We start from the raw sequence: 21,505 nt of genomic DNA, 5'->3' as shown, positions 1-21,505 counted from the left end.
ACTGCCTCTCAACTCCGATACACCCTGCATTCTTGTCACCCTAATCCCACAGCTTACACTTTACAGCATGGCAGAATTTCTTGAGCTCCAACCTCCCTTGCCCTCTCGCACAAAAAGAGCTGCTTTCCTTCCCATCATGGGCAGTAGCTCTTTGATCACCTCAGCCATTGGGGCAGGGTTTTCGGGAGAAGCCTTGGGTCACTCTCTATGGGCAGTTAGAGATCTCGACGCCAAACTTGAGGGAGCCCTGACATCCACTGCCTATTCCCTAGCCTCTCTCCAAAGACAGGTCACTTCGCTAGCTAAAGTCACCCTTCAAAACCGGCAGGCCCTAGATCTGCTTACAGCCGAGAAGGGCGGCACCTGCGTCTTCCTCTGGAAAGAGTGCTGCTATTACATCAACGAATCCAGCATTGTAGAAACTGACATTACCAAACTCACCGACCTTGCCTCCAGCCTCCACTCTGCTTCCAATTCCAACCCATTCTCTTCAATACTAACAAACCCCCTCCTCACCTGGCTCTGGCCCATTGCAGGCCCCATAATAATCATTCTTCTCGACTGTCTCTTCTTACCCTGTATAATAAAGTTCATCAAATCCCAAGTCAGAAAAATCTCTAATCAAGCTTTCAACCAGCTTTTACTCAGGAACTACCAGCTTCTAGCCACAGAAGATCCCTCACCCTCACGTGACCTCCTCACCACACGCTGAGATGGACCCCTCTCTCCACTGGAAACTGTTCCTGGAAACAATAGCCGCAGACACCTGGCTCCTGACACCCATATCCTCTTAGCCAACCTATGGTTACAAGGAACCTTCATTGATTTCCAAACCTGAAGAAGTCCACATCTACTCATCCTTACTGTGGGAAGTCCTAACAACCCTTTCCTCCCAATCCTCAAGCCCTCACTCCCTTCTCCACCCCTGTTCAGCAAGAAGCAGCCAGAGAGAAAGCAACGTCCACAAACCCATAGAGGAGAAAGGGGTGAATGAAGGGTCCCCACCAGTAAGATGGCAAACTTCCAGCTTCTCTTCGGGGTCCTCAGTTCCCGCCGGCGCCACCTGAAGCCCAATCACCTCTCGCCCCCCTCCCAATCCCAGCACCTAGCCAACAGCCACCGGCCCCCTAGGAGTGACACCTCAATCAAATCATGACCCTTCCTCTATAAACCCGCACCATTCCCTAATAAAGCGGAACTCTCCGGTGAATCGCTGCTATGTGTCACTCCTTTCCTTTCAAAGCCTGTCTGGTGGAGACTGTCTTAGAGTAATTCTTTTAAATATACAGAATGAAACATACATAATAGTGGGAGCCAACTGTAACAAAATATAATTCTCAAACTATGAAGAAAACAGACTTGTGATAGTGATGTGACTCTGATGGCTCAGCCACCATAATTTCCAGGTAGTAATGAGCATAAACTTTGGAGATATGATTGAAGCCAGCTGAATTTGTTGGCATCATAAAGCCATTAGTATACTCTAAGTTTTTATGCCAGTAAATTTCACCTTTTCTATTCCAGGCAAGCTACCCCTAAAAGGTCAGCAAGGGGGAGAAGAGGAATAGGAGGCAAGGCTGTTTGATAATGTCAGTAACAATGAGGTAGAAATGAACACATTTCCTGTGAGTTGTTGGGAGCAGATCAAAAAAAAAAGGAAGAAAAGAGTGGCCTTACAAAAATTCTCAATCATCAAATAAGTTGATCACAGGGAGAGTAGCACGTAGCACAGCAAGAATATAGTCACTGATCCTATAACATCTTCCTATGCTGACAGATAGGAACTGCACTGGAGGGGGTGAGGATTTAATAATACGGGTAATTGTTGAACCACTGTGTTGTATACGAAACCAATAAGATTGTATACCAATAATACTTCAATTAAAAAAAAGTGGCCTTCTCTAAGAGCAAAGAAAAGGTATTTGGATAAATTTAGCGTAACATTTATAAGTGTTAAATGGCCTCAAAGGACCTTTGATTACCATTTTTACTAGACTATTATTCTACTTATGTGAAGAAAATAAAACTCAATCCAAAGAATGCTATTTCTAAGTAAGAAACCTTTTATTAATAGAAAAACACTATTTAAATACTGGAATAGGGCAAGGCCAAGAAAATAGTGGGTTCTCTTAGACCATTCAAAAATGTTCCTCTGAACTTGTATCTGCCCATATAACTCCTTGCTTAATTCTAGATACTCTGGGTCAAGAATTCTCTTGAAGATACCAGTCTAGAAACGGAAGCAGAAACAAAGGCACTTTAATGTACCTTGTTCTTATTTAAAGCATGTTGAACCTTGGTGGCCAAGATTTTCTTTTTAAGGCTTCTTTACCACAAGCCTTTAAAAAGATTCTGGAGTGGCTAAGGAGCCTGGAGGTGATAATCTCACTCTACCTACTTGTTTGCCCATTTAGAGATGTTTCGATTGCTTTCTCCATGTTTTCTCTAGAGTCTGACTGACCAATACAGCAGCCACTTAGCCACGAATGGCCACTTAGATTTAAACTGATTAAAGTGAAATAAATATAAAATTCACTTCCTCATGCCCGCAAACTCAGTTTTCAGTGCTCAGTAACTCCATGTGGCTACTGTCACTGTTTAATAATGCAGAATTATTTCCATTGCTGTTCCAGGCCATTAGCACTGGTTTGGTGATTACAAGGGCCCTAATTCAAGACAAATTTGTCCCTGGGGTTTCATGTAAAAACAATTGACTTAGACCCAATGCTTGGCTACTACTGAATTACCAGCAATTACAACTAAGGGAGGCCTGTAACAGCCACTGGGAAACCCCACGCCTCCTCAAAGCACCCCTGACGTCAACTTCAGCCTCCTAGAGAGGTGAGACTCAGGCCCGTCCAACTTCAGGCAACTGTTCAATCTTCCCCTAATGGTTCCCCAGCAGTTAGAAAGCTGGCCTGCGAAGCTCTCAATCTCTGAAAATCACCTGGCTAAGGGAATGCCAGGCATATATGACAAGATCCAGACATCGGGCAGGGCCAAAGGCTCCTTGTGTTACCTATTCCATTCATGTTTCCAAATTGAAATAAAGCCCCCAAACTCACTAAAATTATAGGAAATACATTGTAAATTTGGCTGAGGCACCAATGAGTACTGTCCTAATGAGTGACACATTTAATTGGGAATAGGAGAACGGAACTTCTCCAAATCCCCATTGCAGCCCAGACTCTTCCATGGTATGTGATACTTGTAACCAAGAATCAGCTTTCTACCAGGAAGTCTACTCTTTCTTATCAGATTGTAAGGAGCCTTTCTGAGGAGACAGTTAACATTTCCTTTAACTCTGTGTCTCACACCAACTGACAATGCTTTGTACACAGCAGGTGTTCAACAAAGCTTATTGAATGTCTTGGAAAGACGCACATTTTTAATAACCCCTGTATCTAGAAGACAGTCCCCAGGAGCCAATGCAGGGTGTAAAGGCAAGAGAGGAGACGAGCGGGTTCTAAAGTGACTGGGATTTCCATCCAACAAATTAATCTCCTCATTGCACTTTTTCACTCACTCCCAAAGACACATAGTGCTCTATTCACAGTGAAGGATAATTTATGTCCAAAGAACCTGTCTTTCTAATATCTGCAGGTGCAAGAGGGGAGGAAGACAAATGTTGTACTCTAACCGCTCCTCAGAGCATCCTAGGGCTGAAAGCTCACAGAGCAGTTTATTACATGAATGTAAGGATGGAGGATCACTAAGGGAGGATTCTACTTCTTTGTATGAAAGCATCTTTTGCCAAGAGGCATTTTAAGAAGTTTTCTTTAGTGAAAGAAAAACACTAGGCCAATGAAAAGCATAATCAAAAATGGCCCCAGAAAGGAAGCTAAAGAAAAATCAATTTGGAAATAATGAGAAACTGAAATATTGTATTTTTGGTTTGATGACAAAACAAAGAGTGGCTTTCTTTGAGCAACAAAGTTATAAGGAAATAATTATTAAAAAATAGAGTATTGATGATCACCCTCTCCCACAACATACCTTCATTATAGCCTCAAGATAAGATGTCCAGATCTTCTGTGTTTTGGCAATGGCAGAAAAATAAATTTTATTTGAATTTGCTGAAAGGGTAAAATACAGTTTTCTATTTAGTAAATTGGGAAAGGCCACAGTGTTCTCTCTACCTCGGGCTAGTTTCAGAACACTTACCTACAATGCTTTTTAGGGGGATGACAGCAGTCATGAGGGCTTTTAAAGTATCCTGCACAGTTCTGTCTCTTAGGATGATTTTCTGAAACATACTGAGGAAATTCTAGAACAAGAAAATAAAACGTAATGAATAAAATGAATAAATACTTCAGTTATCTAAACTGCTATGTAGAACACAGACTGGTCTAAATGACACAACTCTACAAATAGGATGACAGGGAAGAAGCAAATTCTGGTTCCTATTAGAAACATCCCCTGCCAGGAGAAGTTGTTGGTTTCAAAGAGTCTTAAGATGAAACTCATAAAAACAGTCTACCCCTTGCCATAGTACACTGGCCAAAGAAATTCTTATTTATTCCCAGCTCTCACTACCTAATAAGAATTATATTCATGGGCTTGATGTCAGTATAAGAAAGCATGAAGGAACAGTTAACTCATCTACTTTTGTCTCTCCCAGGGTAGCAGAAAACCTGTGCAAAAGCCAAAAGGCTCACCTGTAATTCTTTGACAATCATAAAGCACAGAAGCCTCTCTAATCCATTCAGACTGAAAGTCCCCAGCGTGGTCTGGATTTCTGAGAAGAGGCAGCTGCTGGTCACTTCTTGATGAGTTTTCATATCATACCAAGTGTTCAGCTGGTCAATGTGACATGTCATTCTAAAACAAAAGAAAAACAAACTCAAAGCCCAGTTGCAGCTCAGAACTCAGCCTAACGGGATGTGGGACACAACAGGATCTGGGGCACCAGAAATGAAGAACAACAGTTACCTGACTTGGGTTTAATAATCTTTGTCTGGAGGTGCTCAGCATATCTCATGGTGAATGCCCAATGGGCCAAGAAGGGAGAATTCAGTTAAATTACCTTTTCGTGCCCTGTGTGCTACATGTCTGGTTTAACTAATTCATTTCCACTGAACTGATCCGATGCCAGAGTCATGTTGAGAGGACAAAGCTACTTTCGACTGTCAGGCCAGAGGATGTTGGAGCCCAGCTGTCTCTCCACGGGGCCTTTCTTTAGATTTCTTTAAATAACCAGAGCCTTGGGTCATTTCCATTTTGATAAGAAAGGAGCTCTGAATCCTCGAGCTCTACCTAACGTTTGAGACTGTGATGACAAAGCTGTTTCCTCCTTCCTCCCAGGTCTGGTCAGCAGCCTGTGATTCCTCTGGACTTGGGAGCCTGGACGACAAGGATAACAACCGATGAAATTAACAAGCACTTCTGTGTCAGGTATGGGGCGACGGCCTTCCTGTGTGCTCTCTTTCACCCTCATAATTGCTCTTTGATCTACAAGGCATTTGACTCTCATTTTACAGATGAGATAACTGAGGTGCATGTGGGCTTGATTCCAACACCATATCCTTAACCACCATTTTAATGGTTCTCAAATGTTGGCCTAAGAATCTTGACTCACCATAAAGTGTGTTAAAAATCAGATGCCAGAGAGTTTGGGTAGGTCTAGAGTGGAGGCCTAGACTCTACAATTTTAATAAGGTCCACACATGATAGGTCCCCAATGCCAGGAACCAGCACATATTTTACTGAAGTGACGCTTGGGAGGAAGTTAAAAGAGACTCAGGAGCTAGGGATGCTTAAATATGGAAGCAAATAGGAAGAACAAGATGATTTCCAGAACTACATTCTATTTTCAGGCTTCAAAGTGTCCTGCTTCCAGCACCCAGGGCTGGCATTTTGGCTGTGTCACTTGAGAGGCTCCCAATATGTAGATGAAATACATGTATGACAGGGAAATCCCAACCATGTTCAATCCTTTCTGCAAGTATTAACATGGCATGAGGGATAGTTTTCTAGAAGGGCTTCAGTGATCAACTCATGGGTACCAGGAAAGGAACAGTCACAAAACATTTTGGATCATTTACTCTTTTTGGCTCATGAGTCAGAGATAAAACTTATTTCTTCTGGAATTTGTGGGATAAGTTTATATAGCTTGTTAAGTTCCTAAGTTTTGAGAGACACAATAAGCCTGAATTTGAAGGGCAGTACAAAGAAGCCATGTCATTAAGACATTTAACTTACAAATTCAACTATGCATGCACAGCTGGGCAAAGAAGAAAAGAGAACCTTCTTTTCCTGGGTAATTCCACCAATCATTCCACTCAGTGGACATGTGCCCAGGGGTAAACCTGAGACATATGACATGAACCTGCTCTTCCTTCATGTGGTTTTAGTACCAACTGCTTCATCAGAGGCTCAATGGAAGTAAAAGGGGAAGTAGCTTAGTTGAACTTGCTTAGAGAGGCCACATCCAAGCCTCTCCATCATATCACCTAAAATATCCTTAAGGGCAGTTCTGATTATATGAGACTTTCACCCATGTGACTAAGCTATGCTGTCTGCCCTTGAATGGCACAGTGCTTAAGTGGAGTTGGGCTTCACTAGAGGGTATTATGCTCAGTGAAATAAGCCAGGTGGAGAAAGACAAGTGTCAAATGATTTCACTCATCTGTGGAGTGTATGAACAAAGAAAAACTGAAGGAACAAAACAGCAGCAGACTCACAGAACCCAAGAATGGACTAATAGTTACCAACGGGAGAGGGACTGGGGAGGATGGGTGGGAAGGGAGGTACGGGGGAAAAAGGGGCATGATGATTAGTACATATAATGTGGGGGTTGAGGGGCACAAGGAAGGCAGTATAGCAGAGAGAAGACAAGTAGTGACTCTATACCATCTTACTACGCTGATGAACAGTGACTGTAATGGGGTATGTGGTGGGGACTTGATAATGGGGGGAGTCTAGTAACCATAATGTTGCTCATGTAATTGTACAGTAATGATACCAAAAAAAAAAGAGTTGGGCTCCAGTGTCAGAGGGCCTGGTGTGTATTCTGGGTCCACCATTTTTTGACTCTGTGCTCTTGGGCAAGTGACTTAGTTTTTCTGTGTTTCAGTTACTTTAATGTGGGAAGAATAACAATGCCTCCCTCACAGACTGTTGTAATGAGTAAATGAAGGGATGTGCGTAATGTGCTGAGAAGCACTTAAGGCAAGCATTCAATAAATGTGAGCTCTTGGTAGTGCAAGTGCTTGGGTGTGGGGCTAAGAAATAAGGAAGTAATCTTAAAAGGTCAGGATAAGAGCTGACAAGTGCAAAACCCAGTGACTGGAATGGGGGAGAGTGCCACAGTTACACAGGTACAGGTGAGCAATTACAATAAGGAGAGTCTTGCCCAGGTGAGCAGAACATTAGTTGGAAAACAAGAGGTACATAGACAATAAGGGGGCCAAACAGCCTTATAGTGGTTGTAATTTACATTTCTTTGGACTGGTGACTCCACAGTCACACTGAAAAAAACAGCAGCCTGAAAAAATGAGTTTAGTAAACGCATTAGACAGGTGGCAGGAACAAGCGTGTGGTCTGAGCATATGCAACACGTTTAGGGACTTCTATTGCCCCCAGTTTTCAAGGCCCAGTGGAATTCAGATACACCTACTTTGGGTCTGTGATCTGCAAGATTTTCTCTGCAGAGCCAACCAATAAATGTGACAGACTCATCCACAGGTGTACACTTTGATATCGGAATGTGAGTGGACTGGTACACACTTTGCCAGTCTTGAATCTAGAAAAAAACAAACCAAACCAAACCAAACCATATTTAGTCATCTTTGATAAGGTAGTCTAGTTCATCTTTTTTCCACATGGTTTTATAATGATAATGTTACATGAACAGTGACACATAAATGCTCCTTGGTTTTAAAGAGAAAACTTTTAAAAAATGCATTAATAGCTTCCCAGAAATGGTGTACATAAATTTATAAAAAAAGAAATATTTGTGAAAAAGTGAAGTGACTGAGGAAAGGAGAAGAGACTCTTCATATTTTGTTTTATGTTACCATATGTCAGTGTAGTAATAAAAAACCCAAAATGTCATAAGGTGGAAGATACTTAAACTTTCAAAAATGTCACCTGAATCATGTCCCTAATTAAAAACTTAAAGAGTGGCTCCTTATTTACTACTGATTAAAATCAACCTTCCCAGTGTAACACTTGAGAATCTGTTGCTCAACACAACCAAATTGAAAAATAGGCAAAAGACTTGAGAGACATTTCTCCAAAGATACATAAATGCTCAAGAAGCACACGAAAAGATGCTCAACATCAACAGTCACTTAGGGAAATGCAAATCAAAACCACAATGAGATACCTCTTCACACCCACTAGGATAGCTGTAATTAAAAGAAAAGAAATATTGGTTAGGTACTTGGTAAGAATGTGTAGAAATCAGAATCCTCAGACACTGCCGGTAGACCCTGGAAAACAGTTGGGCGGTTCATCAGTAAGTTGAGCACAGAATCGCCACATGATCAGCAATTCTGCTTTCAGGAACATCCTCTGATGGGGCCCAAATGAACTCCCAAGTCTTCTGAATTCTTGATCACTTGAGTTCTAACAATTACAACAGCCAGCTTGTTCTGCAGCCATTTAATTATGTCTGCTCCCCTCCTTAGGACCGTCAACTCCCAGAGGCCAGGTGTCATATACACTTTTCTCTAATTCTCACAACTCCTGAAGGTACTCTGAAAGTATTATGACTAAATAGTGCTTACTGATTTGTATAGCCATTTAAACAAGCTTTTCTGTTGGCATTTCTGAGGTTTGGGGAGTGTGTTTTAAATGTCAGAAATAACAAATATCATCAAGAATTTAAAACTGATTTAGATACCTTTGTTCTTAAGAAGTTATTACACTCTTGTTCCACATTATAATTTATAATATGAGATACTTCTTCCTGCCAGATTTTCAGACCATAGATGTTAACATAGTCCTGTATGTATTCAAAAGAACGATGGAATCCACCCATGGTAGCTCCCAACTCTTTCAGCTTGGGCATCAATTCACTTGGCTGTGCAAAACGGGAAACCAAATCTATGACATTAGAATAGACTGTCAACCATTAATATCTACATTAGACTTTAAGTGGTACCCCAACTGAGAATCACAGTGACAGTTAAAGACAGCTTTGGAAATACTCATTTCTTACCCTCATCTAGGGTGGGTGGTAACCTGTGTCAGGCATTAAGCAAACAATAGACTTCACAAGGAAGCCTCAGACAAAAGAATGTAAAAAATGAATGTTGATGATTTCTCTCATGTCCCTTGATGAATATATTGAATCCTAAAACACTTAAAATATTTTACCTTGAATTTACTGAGGTGAAAAGTACCGTAGATATAAATTTCAGGCGTATTTATTTTTCTCCTGAGAAAAAGTACCATATTCCCTAAAAGATTGAGCAAAATAAAAAGTTAAGACTTTATGCTCCTATCTGCTTTCGGGTTAACAAATTCTTACAATGATAAGAAGTAACTCTGAATCATAAACATCAGTTCAATTCCTAAACTTGGGGATCAGCAATTACAAAAGGCTGGTTTTAAAGGGATTTTCTTATAATATGAATGGATTACAGTATAGAATCAAAAAGCACATCATTTGTACCAAACATTATATATTAGATATACATTAGACAGGAGGAAAGGTCTGCTTCACAAGAGTTTCGAATGGTGTTCTAGTCCCTTTCGCAAGCAGAATAGAGAAAAAGGACAGCCCTATTTTGGTCATCTGGTACCTTGGCTCGAGGGTTGAATATCAAGCCCCTATGAAGAGCAAAACAACACATTTAACTAGCTCCTTCCTTATTCCATCTTCTAGCAACTGCTTTGGATCCACCTGAGTACAAATCAGAAAGAAGTAAGTAGCAGGGAGGAAAAGTTCAGTTCTGAAGAGATCCAGGGGAGAAGGTTTCCAGAACCCCTGGTGGAACCCTTCTTACTTCATTTCTGAATGATTGGGACTTTTCCCTTTGTGGCCCCCCTCTCACCTTGTGCAGCTTGGACCGAACGCATAAAGCTGTCACCTCTTTAGGAGTTGGTTTATCTCAGAAAAATCCGTGATGATGATTTTACAATGTGATATTTCAAAGACGGTGGGTATAGAGAGTTTTAAATTGCCCTCACATTTTAATCATTTTGTTGAAAGTTAACAAGTGACTTTGACTTTTCTTATCACCAGGATGAGGTACTGCAAAGAAGGGCCTGCATCTGGTTTCAGTGTGTGTCTTGTCTCCGGATGTCATCTCAGGGCATCTGTACCTTTAGGGGCCAACAAGCTTTGGGCAGGACCACTCTGCAGACTTAGCAATTCTCTGTTCTTCCAGCATTCTCGGAATGATGATTGTAATTAGGGAGAGAGGACAGGAAAGCAGATCTGCTATCTAACTCTGTAAGCTTATTTTGCTGATTCTTTTCTCTGTAATGAGAAAACTTTTGTTGCTCTCTCAAAGACAGCATCCTATCAGATAGTTTTAACCCACTCCTTTGGAATCCCTGAGACTTGTTTCTTTCACTTTTAATTTGCAAAGAACCATTATTTTCAAAAGTCATAAAGACAATTGATGGGTTCCATCTGTGTTTGATTATATTTAAACTTCAAGAGAAACAGCTGCAATGAAAGTTGCAGAAGACACAAAAGCCAGAGAAACACGTTGAACTACATCATGACTGAGTGATTAGCAAAATGCAGACTCTGGAGAAACAACAGGTCAAAGGCCTTGGCGAGACAGGAATGGAGGAGAAACCTGAAAATTAAAAAAGACTTAACATATTTTTTTTTCAATGGGCAAGTCTAAACCTCCTGTATCTAGAGATTATTTTGGCTAATAAAACCATCAACAAAGAGAGCGATATTAGGTTGGGGCACATGAGGAGGAACTAGGTTGAGACCTGGCTAAACTGTATTTCTTGAGTGGTGATGATAATAATCCATTAAACTACACAAGTGTTTCTGTAGCTTTTAGTATCTCTGCTCTATTTTACAGCAAAAAGGTTAATTATAGATAAGCATAAGCAATGAAAACAAAATCAAAGAAAGAACACAAAGTTTCCAAAGAAACATTCCCTGTAAGAACAGACGTAGTGAAAGCCAGGCAAAGACAAATACCATGTGATTTCATTTATTTGTGAAATATAAAAACAAAGCAGACAGAATGAACAACACAGCAGTAGACTTACAGACACTGAGAAGTGGCTAGTTGTTACCATGGGGGAGGGGTTGGAGTGAAAGTGGGTGGGGAGAGTGAGGGGTATAACAGGGCACAAAAATTCTCAATCATAATATAAGTTGGTCATAGGGATGGTAGTATAGCATGGAGAATATAGTCAATGATCCTGTAACATCTTCCTATGTAACAGATAGTAACTGCACTAGTGGGCGTAAGGGCTTAATAATGTCAGCAACTGTTGAACCACTGTGTTGTATACTTGAAACCAACTTAAGATTGTATATCAATAATACTTTGATTAAAAAAAAGAACATATTTAGTGAAAAGAGTTAAATTTTCATACATCTAAAGGTCTTAATAGCCCTTCTCAATCCTTCCTAGATGTTCACCTATCCATGGAGCATTCATAGCTATGAGAAAGCCCCTCCCTCACAACTGTATTCCCTCCCCTGAAGTTATAACAGCTAAGTTTTCATGTGGATCCCCCAGACCTTTCTCTATTAATTTATGTATGTAAATATTTGTCCTTAAACACATACTAATTTTAAAAAATCTAAATGGGATCATAATATGACACACACACACACACACACACACACACACACACACACACACACACATTTTGCAATTTTCTTTTTTCCCTTTAAGTTTTAAAAATATTCCAGTGGCAAATTCTTTTGGAATGGCAGCAGAATGATCCATAGTATGAATACATCATGATATATTTAGCCATTCTCTTACTGATAAATGTTTAGATTATTCCCATTTTTTGGCTACCTCTAATGATGAACATTAATAGGTATTGAGTCATATTGACTAAAGGAAACTTAATGTTTTAAGTACTTGAAATAGAGCCTTAATACTTGGAGGTTAAACATTAGTGGAAGTCACAGGATTCTTTACAAAAAGCCCTGAGTTGTTAGTCTACTTGGGCTGAATGGGGTCAAGATGATAGTTCCTCTGCTCTTTTTTTATCTGAAAGATTGTGGCTAAAGACTCACAAAGGAAAGCAGTCTTTCTTTTGAGAATTATCGCTCATTATTAGGTTTTATTACATCCTTCCTATACTGGTCACTTTGCATGTAAAATGCTTAATCTGGTTCTAGGATTTACCATCTATTTATGGATTAGTTAGAAGTGGTAATCTGTATGTGTGCTCTCTGCATAGTTTAATGGACTATTACTGTTTCAGGAATACAATGGTATTTTTTTCAGCACACTTACAAAAACCATACACTGAAGTTCGGTTTCTATTTAGGTTCATTTCTTGTATTTTCTTGGGTTTTATTAACAGAAATATTAATCTGGCAATTTGACTGATAATTTTTTAAAAAATCAGCAATGTGCAGATTCTACTGATGCCAGGTAAGTGGAAACATAAATAAAAGTGCCAGGAACTATGTGAATGAGCACATTACTAGATGTCACAGGATTACAAATTAAAACAGCCATGATATATTTGCTTTATACCTCTTAGAAGAGCAAAAGTTACAAAGTGGATAATAATGAGTCCTGGCAAAAATAAAGGTAGACACTCAGGAAACAGTCATTTCAGAAGGCAATCTGGCCGTTTTGAGACAAATTAAGTACAAATATGCCCTAAGATTCAGTGCCCCACTCCTAGGAAGGCACATTTCAGAGAAATTCTTGTAGGTCTTCAATGGGGACATGTTTGAAGATGCTCATCTTGACACTGTTTATGATAACGGGGAGCAGAGGTAGAAAATGGGCAACACAGGGGTCTGTGAACAGGGAATGGTTAAGTGAAATGTGGAATTCCATGCAGGAGTAGGATGTAGACCAACTACCTGACTCATAGCAACATAAATACATTTCAAAAGCATTAACAAGTGAGAAAAGTTGGAAAAAGAATGAGACTTAGAGCACAATATGATTTAAATAAATAAAAAACACATGCACACATAACACCATGTTTAAAATAAGGATAGCTGCATATTTAGGGAAAGCAATCAAACGTACAGAGTGAGTGGTATGGGGGATGGGAATGGGTGAGGGTGTCCTGAAGAGGAAGAAGGAAACAGTAAGAGCAGAGAGGAGCTTGGGTGCATCAGTGATCACGATGGCCTGCGATTAGCTCACTGTTCTGTGCCTGAATGCAATTTGAAGATACCACAGAAGGATGGGAGAGAGTGAGCCTGATACTTGCCTAAGGGGACTAAACCATTTTGTTCTGTTATTACAAAAATTCAATACACGGCTCTTTCTTAGATTTAACTAACTATTGGGTATAATGAAAAATAGGGATTTTAAACTGCCTTCTTCCATCCATATATGAGCAAAATGATGATTAAAAGCTGAGTATGAAACAGCAAGGGACACAAGATGATAAGGTCATTGCCTGTTCCCCAAGGGATAAATACCATAACCCAAAGTAAGGACCTCACTACAAGACCACCTAGACCAGCATCTAAGCTGTTACCTTGATGATGCCCAACAAAGTCGTTTTCATCATTAAGATGCCTTCAGTGAAAATGGAAATAGCATGAGTAAGTTTGGCAACTTTTAAAAAAGAAAAAAGAGGTTAATGAAGTATTTCAGACAACAGACCCATCATTTCCAGAGGAAGCTAAGATAACTGGCTAATAGTCCTGCAATGGGCAAAGACAACAGGAATGAGTATGCAGCTTTATTTATATAAATGTAAATATAAATGTATTTATTTACATATATTTCCCCAGGCAGAAATGAGGCTTTGTGGTATAACTGAGAGATCACTATTAGACATTTTGGGACACTGAGTCAGAAGACATTAAATGTTTTTTTAAACTTTGACCAATCAATTCCCCTTCTTTGAGCCTCAGTTTCTTATGTAGATATGAGGGCAGGAGGTAGTAACACGGATGGTCCCTTTTGAGTAGAAAAGGCTAATCAAGACTCTGAGGTCATCTCCCCTTTACTGCCCTCTATTTTTTTTCAAGCAACACAAGGAGATATTGATAAGGTAAACAGATGCTATATTTTTGAGTTAGAATAAGCATGGAAATTTAAATTTCTGATGTAAAGTTTGGAGTTGTGTCAGAGGACATGAAATTGACAATGGTTCAAAATGTGGTGACTGGACACTGAGAGTGGGAAAAAATAAATCCAAACTGGTCTGGTGGTCCTGGGGACACGGCAGGTGACACAGACCTGGGACATTCCATGGTTTGGGTTTTAAGTATCAAAAGGCAGAAAAGTCAAAGAGACACGCCACTTCGTATCGTGGGCCAAGCTGAGCATAGTCCCTTAGCTTGTCTTTGTCCAGGCGGGTCGGCACTTCAATGATATCATGAGTCTGAAGCTTTATGATCTTTAGAAGAGAAGTAAACATGCTTTCTGGAATGATCTGCAAAACCTTTAGTGAATGGGAAAAGAGGAAAAGCAGTTGAACATTTATTTTACTTTTTTCTTTTCTTTTTTTTTGGTATCATTAATTTACAATTACATGAAGAACATTATGTTTACTAGGCTCCCCCCTTCTCCAAGTCCCCCCCACATACCCCTTCACAGTCACTGTCCGTCTGCATAGTAAGATGATGTAAAATCATTACTTGTCTTCTCTGTGTTGCACAGCCCTCCCCGTGCCCCCCAAGCACTATACATGCTAATCATAATGCCCTCTTTCTTTTTCCCCACCCTTATCCCTCCCTTCCCTCCCATCCTCCCCAGTCCCTTTCCCTTTGCTAACTATTAGTCCATTCTTGGGTTCTGTGATTCTGCTGCTGTTTTGTTCCTTTAGTTTTCCTTTGTTCTTATACTCAACACGTGAGTGAAATCATTTGGTACTTGTCTTTCTCTGCCTGGCTTATTTCACTGAGCATAATACCCTCTAGCTCCATCCATGTTGTTGTGAATGGTAGGATTTATTTTTTTTCTTATGGCTGAATAATATTCCATTGTATATATGTACCACGTCTTCTTTATCCATTCATCTACTGATAGACATTTAGATTGCTTCCATATCTTGGCTATTGTAAATAGTGCAGCGATAAACATAGGGGTGCATCTGTCTTTTTTAAACTGGAGTGCTGCATTCTTAGGGTAAATTCCTAGAAGTGGAATTCCTGGGTCAAATGGTATTTCTATTTTGAGCATTCTAAGGAACCTCCATACTGCTTTCCACAATGGCTGGCTGAACTAATTTACATTCCCACCAGCCATGTAGGAGGGTTCCCCTTTCTCCACAACCTCGCCAACATTTGTTGTTATTTGTCTTTTTGATGATGGTGATCCTTACTGGTGTGAGGTGATATCTTATTGTGGTTTTAATTTGCAATTTCTCTGATGACTAGTGGTGTGGAGCATCTTTTTTTGTGCCTGTTGGCCATCTAGATTTCTTCTTTAGAGAACTGTCTATTCAGCTCCTCTGCCCATTTTTTAATTGGATTATTTGCTTTTTGTTTGTTGAGGTGTGTCAGCTCTTTATATATTTGGATGTCAATCCTTTATCGGATTTATGAATATATTCTCCCATACTGTAGGATACCTTTTTGTTCTATTGATGGTGTCCTTTGCTGTACAGAAGCTTTTTAGCTTGATATAGTCCCACTTGTTCATTTTTTCTTTTGTTTCCCTTGCCCGGGGAGATATGTTCATGAAGAAGTCACTCATGTTTATGTCCATGAGATTTTTGCCTATGTTTTTTTCTAGGAGTTTTATGGTTTCATGACTTACATTCAGGTCTTTGATCCATTTGGATTTTACTTTTGTGTATGGGGTTAGACAATGGTCCAGTTTCATTCTTACATGTAGCTGTCCAGTTTTGCCAGCACCATCTGTTGAAGAGGCTGTCATTTCCCCATTGTATGTCCATGGCTCCTTTATCATATATTAACTGGCCATATATGTTTGGGTTAATGTCTGGAGTCTATTCTGTTCTACTGATCTGTGGCTCTGTTCTTGTGCCAGTACCAAATTGTCTTGATTACTGTGGCTTTGTAGTAGAGCTTGAAGTTGGGGAGTGAGATCCCCCCCCGCCCCCGCACTTTATTCTTCCTTCTCAGGATTGCTTTGGCTATTTGGGGTCTTTAATGATTCCATATGAATTTTTGAACTATTTGTTCCAGTTCATTGAAGAATGCTGTTAGTAATTTGATAAGGATTGCATCAAATCTGTATATTGCTTTGAGCAGGATGGACATTTTGACGATATTAATTCTTCCTAGCCAGGAGCATGGGATGAGTTTCCATCTGTTAGTGACCTCTTTAATTTCTCTTAAGAGTGTTTTGTAGTTTTCAGGGTATAGGTCTTTCACTTCCTTGGTTAGGTTTATTCCTAGGTATTTTATTTTTGATGCTATTGTGAATGGAATTGTTTTCCTGATTTCTCTTTCTATTAGTTAATTGTTAGTGTATAGGAAAGCTACAGATTTCTGTGTGTTAATTTTGTATCCTTCAACTTTGCTGAATTCCGATATTAGTTCTAGTAGTTTTGCAGTGGAGTCTTTAGGGTTTTTTATGTACAATATCATGTCATCTGCAAATAGTGACAGTTTGACTTCTTCTTCACCAATCTGGATTCCTTGTATTTCTTTGTTTTGTCTGATTGCCGTGGCTAAGACCTCCACTACCACATTGAATAACAATGGAGAGAGAGGGTATCCCTGTCTTGTTCCCAATCTCAGAGGAAAAGCTTTCAGCCTCTTGCTGTTCAGTATGATGTTGTCTGTGGGTTTATCATATATGGCCTTTATTATGTTGAGGTACTTGCCCTCTATGCCCATTTTGTTGAGAGTTTTTATCATGAATGGATGTTGATTTTGTTGAATGCTTTTTCAGCATCTATGGAGATCATCATGTGGTTTTTGTCCTTTTTGTTGATGTGGTGGATGATGTTGATGGATTTTCGAATGTTGTACCATCCTTGCATCCCTGGGATGAATCCCACTTGGTCATGGTGTATGATCCTCTTGATGTAGTTTGAATTCGGTTTGTTAATATTTTGTTGAGTATTTTTGCATCTACATTCATCAGGGATATTGGTCTGTAGTTTTCTTTTTTGGTGGGGTCTTTGCCTGGTTTTGGTATTAGGGTGATGTTGGCTTCATAGAATGAGTTTGGAAGTATTCCCTCCTCTTCTATTTTTTGGAAAACTTTAAGGAGAATGGGTGTTATGTCTTCTCTGTATGTCTGATAAAATTCCGAGGTAAATCCATCTGGCCCGGGGGTTTTGTTCATGGGTAGTTTTTTGATTACTGATTCAATTTTGTTTCTGGTAATTGGCCTGTTTAGATTTTCTGTTTCTTTCTGGGTCAGTCTTGGAAGGTTGTATTTTTCTAGGAAGTTGTCCATTTCTCCTGGGTTTTCCAGCTTGTTAGCATATACGTTTTCATAGTAGTCTCTAATAATTCTTTGTATTTCTGTGGGGTCCGTCGTGATTTTTCCTTTCTTGTTTTCTGATTCTGTTGATGTGTGTTGACTCTCTTTTTCTCTTAATAAGTCTGGCTAGAGGCTTATCTATTTTGTTGATTTTCTTGAAGAACCAGCTCCTGGTTTCATTGATTTTTTTCTATTGTTTTATTGTTCTCAATTTTATTTATTTCTTCTCTGATCTTTATTATGTCCCTCCTTCTGCTGACCTTAGGCCTCATTCATTTGTTCTTCTTTTTCCAATTTTGATAATTGTGACATTAGACTATTCATTTGTGATTGTTCTTCCTTCTTTAAATATGCCTGGATTGCTATATACTTGCCTCTTAGGACTGCTTTTGCTGTGTCCCACAGAAGTTGGGGCTTTGTGTTGTTGTTGTCATTTGTTTCCATATATTGCTGGATCTCCATTTTAATTTGGTCATTGATCCATTGATTATTTAGGAGCATGTTGTTAAGCCTCCATGTGTTTGTAAGCCTTTTTGCTTTCTTTGTACAATTTATTTGTAGTTTTATACCTTTGTGGTCTGAAAAGTTGGTTGGTAGGATTTCAATCTTTTGGAATTTACTGAGGCTCTTTTTGTGGCTTAGTATGTGGTCTATTCTGGAGAATGTTTCATGTGCCTTCTATATGCCATTCATTATTCTTGGCACTAGGATACGGAGGGGAACAAAACTGAGAAAAATCCCTGCTCTCAAGGAGCAAACATTACACATTAGAAAGTGATAAGTACTATGGAGAAAAATAAAATTAGGGAAGGGAGCTAGGGAGTTCAGAATATGGGGCTCTGTGATTTTAAATAGCATTATTAGGGAAAATCTTACTGAGAATAAAGACCAGAGTATGAGTGGTGGATGGTGAGCCACGTGGATGGATATCTGGGAAAGAATGATAGGCAGAAAGAACAGCATATACATTATCTCCCAAGTAGGGCAGACTGAAGTGGGAACAGACTTAGGGATTAAGGTATAGCCAGGTGGTGTGTCCAGAGAGTAGCGAAGCAGGGTGCAGAGAGAAAAGGAGATCTGAGAGGTGAGGTGGTAGTGATGCCAGGGTTCTTGTTTGCTGAGTCGAAGAATGAACTTAGCAAACACCCAAGGTAGTAGAGCTAGGGCAGAAGCTTTTATTTAGAAATAAAGTGAGAGGAAAGAGCTCCTGGCTCACACCAGGAGGGGACAAGAGAACCCAGGGTGGTGCGTTGTCTAGGGGATTTATAGGCAGTTGAGGACTTTTGGGAACTGAGGGCTTAGGGTGTGGACTTGTACCACCTGCCCTACCCTCAAGGTGGGCTGAGTTATTGTCTGTTTGCTAGGGCTGTTTACAGTGAAGTCATGGGTTATGCTGAGATACCCTTGTGGAACACTCAAACTTTCCAGGCCAAGTTGCTCCTGGCCTTTTGACCTTTAGCTGATCTCAATGAATATGTCTATATTCCTAGTCTGGTATCTTTACCCTAGAGAATTAGTGTGACCTTGCCTTTGCATAATGCTGAACACAGAGTTTCGATAGGGACTTTACATTGTTACATTGCTTTGACTGTAAATATCTTGCCTTGCTTTTTCCAGAGGCCCTCACCCTACTCAGTCTAAGCCCATGGTCCCTGTCTCAGTAGTAGGTGGACTTTACTATGAATGACAGGGAAAGCCCCTGGAGGGTTGGAGCAGAGAACTGATGAGATCTGACTGACCTTTTAACAGGATCACCATAGCTTCTTTGAAGACTGTAAGGGGTCAGGGTGGAAGCAGAACACTTAGAAGTTACTGCAATAATTAAGGAGACCAGGGTGTCTTTATACTCTGTTTTCTAGGAGATTTCTGTGACTTTATTTTCTAACTCTTCAATTGAATTTTTTATTTCTGTTTAATTTCTTTTTAATTTTATTTGTTTAATTTCCAAAAGTTATTTCTTAATTTTGAATTTTCTTTTTCGGCATTCTTTGCTTCCTAATGTGGTCCCTTGTTCCCTGAGGTGATCTTCTATCTCCATAGATGTTGATTGTAATTGTCTTACGGTTTCTTTTGCTACTTTTGTTATCTCTAGTTCCTCTGAATTCCTTTCCGTTTTTGTTTTTTGGGTGGGGATGTCTGTCTTTGTTACAGGTTTCCTTCTATCCGACTATGCATAAGAGCTGAGTGGAAACTCTGTGGATGGGGTTTCCTGAATGATGGACTTCTCTGTGGAATATCTGGACAGGAACATGACCTTTATGTTGGGGAGGCCTCACTCTCTATTCCTGTTTTTGGACGTGTAGGATTTTTCCCATTAAACCAGAGAGGGATCAGTTTCCTAGAGAGAGATCCTGTAGTCTTTTGCTGGGAGAACAATTCTCTGACCAGAATGTTGGCTTTTACCAAACCTTGCCATTTTCAGCCTGTTATCTCCTTCTTTAGCTGAGCCAGATATGTCAAAGTCTCTCCAGCATATCCAAGAGAATTCTCCAGTTTGCTACTTGGGTGGGAAAGGGATTTAAGAGTTACTTCTCTCTAAACTGCCTTGTAACTATTCCTGTTTCTGGCTCCATCCACACCCTCACCTTCAGGGAAACCTGGTGATTCCAATTCCTGAGTCTTTCTGATACTCCTCTGCATTAATTCAACATGTTTCCTGGCTTCCTCACTCCAGGACTTTGCTTTCTCCATTCTACTAGTGCATTTCCATTTATCTATGCTCTTTAGCTTCCAAAATTTTGTTGACATCTGTTGTCCCTTCTTCAGGTCTCTTTGTCCATGTAAGTTTATGTCCTTCTGATTCTTTTACTGTCATTTTAGTGGGATTGGGAGAGGGAAAAGAGGTAAATGTGTCATGGGTATCCATGTGATTCAATCTGCCACATGTATCCTCAGGTCTCTTTACAATGTTTACCTTGTGTGTTTTGCCTCTCCCTAGTTAGGGAGCTCGTTTCACTGCTTAGAACTGTATTCTCCTTGGACTGCAGAAGGTAACATAGGAATAGGAGATACACACCCTTCCTCCAAAAAATTACATTCCGTTTGACTCTCAGGGTGCAGTAAGGGTCATTTTTTCATTGTGTGATTTCTGTCAACTACTCTTTCAAAAGTAGGGAAGTTCTGCTACTCCTGTGTGTTTTATGTGTTTTGGCTAAGGGAATTGGTGGGCTGGGTGGGGTCCTTCAGGAACGTCATAAGGTGGAAAAACCTGATTCATAACCCATACAAAGTCAGTGATAGGGGCAGTAGATTACCAAACTCAATTTCCTTATTTTATAAAATGGAAACCGAAGCCCAGAGAACTTGAATTGATTTGAAACTTTGGTCTCTTGAGAAATACTTTTCTAAAATGATCGCTTGAGAATGCCAAGTTCTTAGCAGTCATTGGGCCTTTGCGTCTAATGTTTCCCCTGCTCCAAGGTTGCAGGCCGCTTCTGTTCCTCAGGTCAAAGGTCATTTCAGAAGTCCCTCTCATCACTGCACCGTTTTATTTTTTTGTAGCACTCATTAATATTAAAAATTACTCAATTGTTTTATTATTCATCTTATTTACCACAGTGGAATGTAAACCCTTTGAGAGAAAGGCCTTTTCCCGTTTCGTTCACGGTTTAACGTTCAAAGCAAACCGGGATTCGAAACTGAGCAGTCTGGCTTCAAAATCCTCGCTTTTGGCCACTACATAATGCTGCCATTTGGTGAATAAAACAAAGGATGGGTTTCGCATACAGAGGGACGCAAGAGGGCAAAAAAAGATAATGCATTCCGGGAAGAGAGCAGGTGGAACACATCCATACACACACGCAGTGCGCCCCGCGTCACCTTTCTCTCCGGAAGCGCTCGCAGCTGTCCAGCACTAGCGCGCACGCGCGGCCGCCGGGGGTCGCACTAGGCTGAGAGAGGAGGGCGGGGCGTGGAGGAATGTCCCGCCTCCAGGGCGGAAAGGCGCTTGCGTCCGCTGGGCTCCGTTCTGGACGCGCATCCTCCTTTCCCGGCCTGTGCGCACC

At 40.3% G+C, this 21,505-nt stretch overlaps 1 long non-coding RNA gene across 1 annotated transcript; it reads right to left on the bottom strand.

The window, feature by feature from the left end:
- Window positions 1–3,994: 3,994 nt before the first annotated feature.
- LOC140849311 (uncharacterized) lies at window positions 3,995–5,396 on the bottom strand. Its single transcript, XR_012131055.1, has 3 exons — window positions 4,659–5,396; window positions 4,165–4,267; window positions 3,995–4,076 (listed from the first exon to the last, which is right to left on the bottom strand). It is a non-coding gene; the product is annotated as an uncharacterized lncRNA (long non-coding RNA).
- Window positions 5,397–21,505: the final 16,109 nt, after the last annotated feature.

Source organism: Manis javanica, chromosome 4 (genome assembly GCF_040802235.1).
Source record: "Manis javanica isolate MJ-LG chromosome 4, MJ_LKY, whole genome shotgun sequence".
NCBI lineage: Eukaryota > Metazoa > Chordata > Mammalia > Pholidota > Manidae > Manis > Manis javanica.
This window is presented reverse-complemented; position numbering and strand designations above follow the sequence as displayed.